At 39.8% G+C, this 8,208-nt stretch overlaps 1 protein-coding gene across 1 annotated transcript in view; it reads right to left on the reverse strand.

Moving 5' to 3' along the window:
- Positions 1 to 7,705, reverse strand: part of VAMP7 (vesicle associated membrane protein 7) — a 33,837-nt gene extending 26,132 nt beyond the window's left edge. Inside the window, exon 1 of the mRNA XM_077771200.1 lies at positions 7,586 to 7,705. The gene's annotated coding sequence lies outside the window, so the exon portion shown is untranslated. The remainder of the gene's footprint in view (positions 1 to 7,585) is intronic.
- Positions 7,706 to 8,208: the final 503 nt, after the last annotated feature.

Consider the following 8,208-nt stretch of genomic DNA (forward strand, 5'->3'; position numbering starts at 1 on the left):
AAGAGGAATGGCTATATAAATTATGGTAAGATCTTTCATAAACAAAACATTTCTAAAATAATACAGAGCATTAAGTTTAAGTCTATTTTTCTCATGTTAATGAATTTGTACTATTTTTTCCACATAACTTCTTCATTTCTCTTATCTACAGAATAAATTTATAAAAGGGGATGACCAAGTACTTTCCTATTCTACTAACTATTCAACTTAACGTTATTTGTTAACATGTTCAGTTTCATCCAAGAGGCCGATGATTCGTAAAATGTTGGTTAATGACTTATCCTGGGTGGAAGAATAACAGTCACTATTAAAAAAATTCAAATTCTGGGCATCATTACCTGAAATTCTGATTCAGTACTCTTGAGGGGACACTGTGGAATTATGTATTAAAGACAAGCCTATCTGGACACAGGTGATTCACACAACCATATTTTGTGAAATACACCAACAGACCATAAAATGTTTGAGGTCAGGGAATCCCGAGATTCCCTTTTGGAATCTCAGCACTAAAAGACAGCACATAGAGAAGAAGTGCTCATCTGTCCTTGAGTTAAACAATTCCAGGGTCTCTTCTTCACTCCACTCTCTAAATGAGGGTGTTCTCCAGGGTTGTGTCCTTAGTCATCATCTTCTTTCTGGATTTCTCTTTACACATATGTTACAAGTTAAAATTTCCAAATCACTTCCTTATACATTATATCCCTTGATCCTAAACGCCTCAACTGACCCTATAACATGCTCCAGGTACTGCCTCACTTCTTAAAATCACAGTCTACATACTATCTCTGCTTCTCTACTTTTTAACTCTTCAACTTTCTATAATCTGGGTTTTGCCCTGAAGAGTCCACAAAACCATGCTTGCTAAGATCATCAACAGCCTCTATGCTACAAAGTTCAGTGGACACTTCTCTATTCTCACTTACTTGACCTTTTAAGAATAGTCAACACTGCTGACTAACCCTCCTTCTTGAAACACTCCTACATGTCTGGATGCTCCTTGTTTTCTTGTTGAGCCCTCCTCCTCTAGCTAACTTCTAAATGTTGACTTTCCATGGGTATTGGTTCTACGCTCTCTCATCCCAAGAAGAGCTCATCTACACCTGTCATTTTAAACATGATTTATTTGCTGAAGACACTGCAAATAGAAAAAAACCAAAGCCACAACCAAAGTTAAGGGAAAACCAAAGACAAAACCCAAGGCACAACAAGTAGTTGAGAGAAAAGCAGATGAACAGGGACCCACAAAGAAGATTGAGGAGGACGAACTGAGAAAAATCAGAGGAAAGCCAGAAGAGTGTGATGGCCTGGAAACCAAAGGGAAATCAAGCTTCAACAAGGAACAATTGTTAGCTCCTATCTGTGTTCACTGATGCATAGTAGGAAGACTATAAAAGAGCCACTAAAATTCAATAAAGAAGCAAGTCATTAGTCAAAGAGATATGTAGTAGAGTGGAACAAAACCACAAAGAGAAAAAGAGACAAGCAATTATATGGTCCCTGAGACAGATGAAAAAGTAGCAGCTTCAGTCACTTAGCAGCTTCAAGAAGTAAACTGAATTTGGCAACAATACAAAAAAAAGTCTACTGTCTTAGTGGACCATAAGTTCATTATGAACTGACATCAGGTAATTGCTTAAAATGCTTACACAATCCTAAATTACATTAAGAAACATGGTGTCTTGATCTTTAAAGTACTATTACCATATATTCTGTGCTGGTTAGAATACATGTGGGAATACTGAACTCAACTCTGGATGTAGTATCTCAAGACTGGATGGAAGGGCAACATTATGGGTACGAGACCTGGACATTCCATAATTTGAAGAATCGCTAGAGAAACTATGAACACTTAACATTAAAAAGAGAAGACTTGGAATGTGACACCAGCCTTGGAAGTTTACATGAATGACATACAGTCACCTAGAACAGGGAGTGCATTATTTGGAATATAATTAGGAACAAATGTCTGTTAAACATCAGGTACACAGCCACAGACACTTTTACTTTCTTCTCAGGTGTCAATAATAGGAATTTCTTACTCTCTTCTAGACTGTTAAAAACCTCACCTACTATCAAGTCTCATCTTCCCTCACTGTAACTCTCTTGCAATAGAATCTGTAATGTCTTTTTAAGGTTTTTTTTTCCATTTTTCTTAGAGAGTAAGCATGCAAGGGGGAGGGGGGGCAGAAGGAGAGAGAGAATCTTAAGCAGGGTCCAGGCCCAGCACAGGGCCTGATGTGGGGCTCAGTCTCACTACTGAGATCACGACCTGAGCCAAAATCAAGAGTCAGACACTTAAACGAGTGAGCCACCCAGGAGCCCCAATCTTTTTGAGCCCCACTCTTTTTACGTTTTTAATTCCAGTTAACATACAGTGCAAAATTAGTTTCAGGTGTACAATTCGGTGATTCAACACTTACATAGAACACCTGTGCTTACAAGTGCACTCCTTAATCCCCACCACCTGAACCTGAAAATGTTTTAATGAGCATTGAAATAATAGAAATAGCTGTAAAAGAATACTGCATTTAAGTGAGAAAACCTCACTCTAATTATTAGCAGTATGTGAATGTCTAATAAATCCTAAAGTGCTATATAAACATAATATTCAAGAAAAAAAGAATGAAAATATAAGCCAGAGAAAAAAGAGAAGGAAAAAAAAAAACACAATGATGAAATATAAAGAAAAGCCCTGTCTCAACACTGTTCTCTTTTTCATTCCTTGCTCAGTCCCAGAGCCGTTATCCCAATTCTACTTCCTTCCTGCTAAGAATCCTGTATGAGTTTCCTGTGGCTGCCTTGACAAAGTATCAAAAGCTGCAAAGGCTTAAAACAAGAGAAATTTATTGTTTCCTACTTCTGGAGGCCAGAAGCCCAAAATCAAGATGTTGGCAGGGCCAGGCTCCCTCTGAAATGTGCAGGGGAGAATCTTTTCTTATCTCTTCCTAGCTTCTGGCAGTTTGCTGGCAATCCTTGGCATTCCTTGGCTTTTAGCTGCGACACTTCAATCTCTGCCTCCATAGTCATATGGCATTCTCCATGTGTGTCCATGTCTTCACATAGCAGTCTGTGTCTTTTCTTATGAGGACTTATTCCAGAAAGACTTAATTTTATTTATTTTATTATTTATTTTTTTATTTCTGAGAGACAGAGACAGATAGCGCGAGCAGGGGAGAGTCAGAGAGAGAGGGAGATACAGAATCTGAAACAGGCTCCAAGCTCTGGACTGGCAGTCAGCACAGAGCCCGACATGGGGCTCGAACCCACAAACTGTGAGATCATGGCCTAAGCCAAAGTCAGACACTTAACCAACTGAGCCACCTAGGCGCCCCAAGTCCTCATTTTAACTTAACATCTTAATTACATCTGTGAAGACCCTTATTTCCAAATAAAGTCACATTCATAGGAACCAGTGGTCAAGATTCAACATGTCATTTTTGAGGACACAAAACATCTTAGAAACTCACTGTTCCTCCCAAATCATTCCTACTCTCTTTTCCATGTATTCACGTCACCCCAACTTGCCTCCCACCTCTCTCTGAAACCTTTATCCTATCTCTTTCCTTACATTAGAGGTCTGTCCTTAGAGTAATGGGCCATAAGGACAACCTCCAACAGCCTGGAGTTAGAAAGGCCTGTTTCTACTGCCTAGAAGATTCCAAGGAAAAGTCATTTTTGTTTCAGTTGCTGGGATTCCAGAAAAAAAGATATGCTATGGAGGATTCCAACTGAGAATTCTAGATGTAGTTTTTACAGAGGAATTATTAAATTGTGGTGAACATCTTTATCCTTTNCTTTATCCATTAAAGATTAAGTAAGATGTTACCAGTTGGAATAACTGACATGTCCTGAATAGTATTATTTATAAAGAAAAAGGCATCAAGTTTCAAATAGTCTTAAAAAGGAATTTTTGGAATATATCCATTTGTAGGTAATGGATTGCCTGTATTAAAAACAAAGTGCTCCCCATTCCTCATCCAGAAAAAAATAAAAATAAAAACAAATTGTTAACAAAATAGCACAGCAACAATACAAACACTGCTCCTCAGTGGAGGCATCGTCAAGTAGAGGTTGAAGATGGTTTCAGAGAACTGAGTAAAGAAAAAGGCCAAGTCAGTTTTTCTCACGTTCGAGTCTATGTGTTTGGACATTTTTTAAAATGTTGATTTATTTTTGAGAGAGGGAGATGGAGGGAGGGCAGGGAGGGGGATAAAGGATCTCAAGTGGGCTCTGTGCTGACAGCAGAGAGCCCAATGTGGGGCTCCAACACACCAACTGTGAGATCATGGCCTAAGTCAAAAAGTCAGTTGCTCAAGCAACTGAACGATCCATGCACCCCCAACTTTTTAATTTTATGTTTTTATTTTGATAACATCAAAAAATGTACGTAAATATTCTGCTTCNATGGCACACAACTCCATGCTGCATTTGTATTACGAAGGCCTAACTGACAAGAAATTCTCTAAAATGACAGTGCCTAATCTTTAATGTCTTGGAAGCATGTGTCTGGGTGCTCTTAGGCTAACACATCCTAAAATCATAATGACAATCATGACGCAAGCACTCTTATATTCCTGTTGTGTTTTTTAATCAGTTACAAAGACACAATTTATCTTTGGCAGTAACAATTTACAACTGAAATCTATCTGCATAATAAAAACCTTTTATTTGAAGAATTAAAACTTGACATGTATAAAATGACAGAGTAGCAAAATAACATTAACAATTATCTCAGGCTAAGGAGAAAATAATTCTTTTTTTTTTAAATTTTTTTTTAAATGTTTTATTTATTTCTAGGAGAGAGGGAGAGAGAGACAGTGTGAGCAGGGGAGGGTCAGAGAGAGAGGGAGTCACAGACTGAAACAGGCTCCAGGCTCTAAGCTGGCAGTCAGCACAGAGCCCGACGCGGGGCCCGAAACCACGAACCACAAGATAATGACCTAAGCGAAAGTCGGACGCTCAACCGACTAAGCCACCCAGGCGCCCCAGGAGAAAATAATTCTTAAAGATATGTCTGTACCAAGTGGAAACCAAATGATACTATAACCTGTTGTATGAATAAAGGATATGCAACTATTCAAACAGAAAAAAAGCGGAAGAATTAACTTCTCACATAGCACATGGTTATAGTCAATATACAATCAAAAGAACACATTCTGTATCATTATTTATATTATTGCAAGGGGATGTATTATATTAATCCCTGCAACAATTCATTAGCAGAATTTTCCATAGGAAATACACAATGGAAATTAGATTTTTCCCACCCTTTTATACTATTAAATTGGCCCATTAAACTATATGGGAGGGAGGCATGGAAGGTGCTCAGGAAAGAGATGGGAAGTCATTTTAGGGGGAAGCTATGGAACAAGAGAACCACGGAAGCGAGAACAAACTAGGGAAGGTAAAACTAGCCTGATGAGATGGAATGCTCCACACTTGGTGAATGGGAAGGACTAGGGATAAGTCTAATGACCTTATATAAAGAAGGCCTTGTATAAATTAAATAATTAATGGATCTGATCAAATAGGTTTTCTATTTCAGTTCAACACAAGTCCTAAGGGTTTACTATGATATAAGGGCCACTAAGAAAGGACTTCTATACTCAAGGGAGCCATAGTACAATTGGAAAGAAAGACATAAACAAATAAATGCAATATGGTATAACCAGTGAATAATCTAAAAATGTACACAGTTGTTCATATTTCTTAATGTGTTGTGATTATTTCATCCTGGGTAAAGTGAAGTGTTGAAAACAAGTGTCAGCTTATGTATTAGGAATTTCCTCAGCATAAAGATGTGGTATATACACACAATGGAATATTATTCAGCCAACAAAAAGAATGAAACAATGTGGATACAGCTAGAGTGTATTATGCTAGGCAAAATAAGTCAGGGAAAGACAAATACCATATGACTTCACTCATATGTGGAATTTAAGAAACAAACAGATGAACATATGGGAGCAGGGGAAAAGAGGAAGAGAGAGGGAAACAAACCATAAGACAGTCTTAACAGGAGAACTGAGGGTTGATGGAGGGAGGTGGGGGGGGGCTCAATGGGTGATGGGTATTAGGAGGTCACTTGTTATTATGAGCACTGGATGCTGTATTTAAGTGATGAATCACTGGATTCTACTCCTGAAACCAATAATGCACTGTATGTTAACTAGAATTTAAACAAAAATTTGAAAAGGAAAAAATATATGTAACTTAGATTTTTAAAAATGCATTTCCCTAGCATACTGTTATAATTATTTGTCTTCAGAAAAAAGGTCAAAGTCTATGTTATCCTTACTGGCATTCCAGTGCTCAGGACAGTGCCTGGCATATAATTTTCTCACAAATATTTGTTAAATAAATGAGTGAATACTGAACATGTTTTGGTTTAAACAACAAATAACTTTATATTCAGTAGGACTGGTAAGAAGGATATTTTGATTGCCAAAGTATCTCCTTAAGTAAGATAAAGCAATTGAGCTGCTTTAATCTAATCTAATCCCCAACTCTTCTGTCCAGGTCTTAGGAGGAAATAAGCCAACGACAGATAAACCACCAATTCTGATGTCATGCCCTTGAAGGAGACAGAAGAATGAAGAACAAATATTGATATGGCAGAGCAAAATGTGTTTATGAAAAGCCTGGAGTCTGGTCACAGACTTGGTGTTGTATTCTTCTTGGTGTTACAAATATTCTTTCAGGGTGATGNCCACCACCACATCACATTATCTGGATTATTCCTGTCCCTCCCTGCCCCCACACAAACGTGAACTAATGAGAGCAGCGATCTTGTTTGTCTTGTTTGTAGCTACATCCCTTGAATTTAGAAGAGTATCTATAACATATTAGCTGTTCAATAAATATTGGTTAAACATGTGAATGGGCCTGCTCTCAGGCACAGCTATTCAAAGGGAAAACATGTGTTAGGACAATGGAGGTACAGATAGTTGAGAGCAATTAATAAGACAGAAAGAAAAGGACTTGACAACTGGTCGTTTGTGGGGGTTACGGGAGAGGGAGATATAAAGCATTTACCAAAGAGTCTAGTGGTCAGAGTTTGTTAAATATTGGCCAATTATAACAACAACATACAGGTCTGACGCTGTGGAAATAGGTCTGGGTAGAGATACAGAGTACTTATCCGAATTGAGGAAGAAGAGGAATGTCAACAATGGGCGGTNAACCCACGAAGGAGCTCAGAAGTAGGAGATGAAGCAGAAAGTGACGTCATCAAAACAAGGGCGTAGAGACGAGTGTCAGAAGACTCAGAGATCTCAAGAGATTCAAATGCTAAAGAAAGGTCTTTTAGAATGCGAACTGAGGGAAAGTTGACATTTTTCTCCTCCTGTAAGAACAACTTAAATGACGCATTCTGACACTCTTTAATTTGAGGCCTTTTCAGAGCCAGAAAACGCACTTCGCCAAAACTGAACCTACCCGACAATTCGAACCGTCGACATCTGAGAAGCTCAAGTCACCCTTGCACTGCTTCCTCAAACCACCCTAGCACCTTCCAGTCCACACCTCTGCCCTCCCTCCGCAGTCGTCTCCCCGCCTCCTGCAGAGCGCGCCCCATTCCATTTACCTGTCCAGGCACCCCGTGAGAGCGCGTGGGCTCAGTACAGAGGGGCGCAAGTCTGAGCCGGACCGCCGACTGCCCGCTCCCAGAGGAGGCTGGGACCCGACGCCGCCGGCTTCCGCGTAAAGAGCCCCGCCCGCGCGCGGCCTCCTGGGAATGTGAGCGCTCCTCCAATGGGAGTGGGCTGTGGGGCGGGGCCTGCTGCCTTCCCATCCCCAGCACTTCCCAGCCGCCGCAGTGCATTCTGGGAGTAGTAGTTCCAACTGGCGTATAACCCGGTCGGTTGCACAGTTGGTAACTTATCATAAACATCATCAAGCGCTGTTCCTCCGGCAAAAGGAAAGAATGCACAAAAGGAAAGGGCCACCAAGAGTCTACCAGCATTGACTCTGCGAGATAAACGAAGAGCGAAGCTTACCCCTCCCTCCCTCTGCTTAGTGTCAGCAGGTAACGTCTCCTGTTACATCACGAATAAAATAGAATTAGTCTCACAGGAATTCTCTACTTTCGCCACGAAATTTCCTAAGCTCCTTAGACCCTCAACAATCCTTTCTCCCATTCTTTTGTAATAAAATAATAATAATAATAATAAATCTCCTCTCCTTTAAGCTCCCCGTCCCCTGCTCATT

This window comes from Crocuta crocuta, unplaced genomic scaffold (genome assembly GCF_008692635.1).
Source record: "Crocuta crocuta isolate KB4526 unplaced genomic scaffold, BGI_CrCroc_1.0 scaffold605, whole genome shotgun sequence".
Lineage (NCBI taxonomy): Eukaryota > Metazoa > Chordata > Mammalia > Carnivora > Hyaenidae > Crocuta > Crocuta crocuta.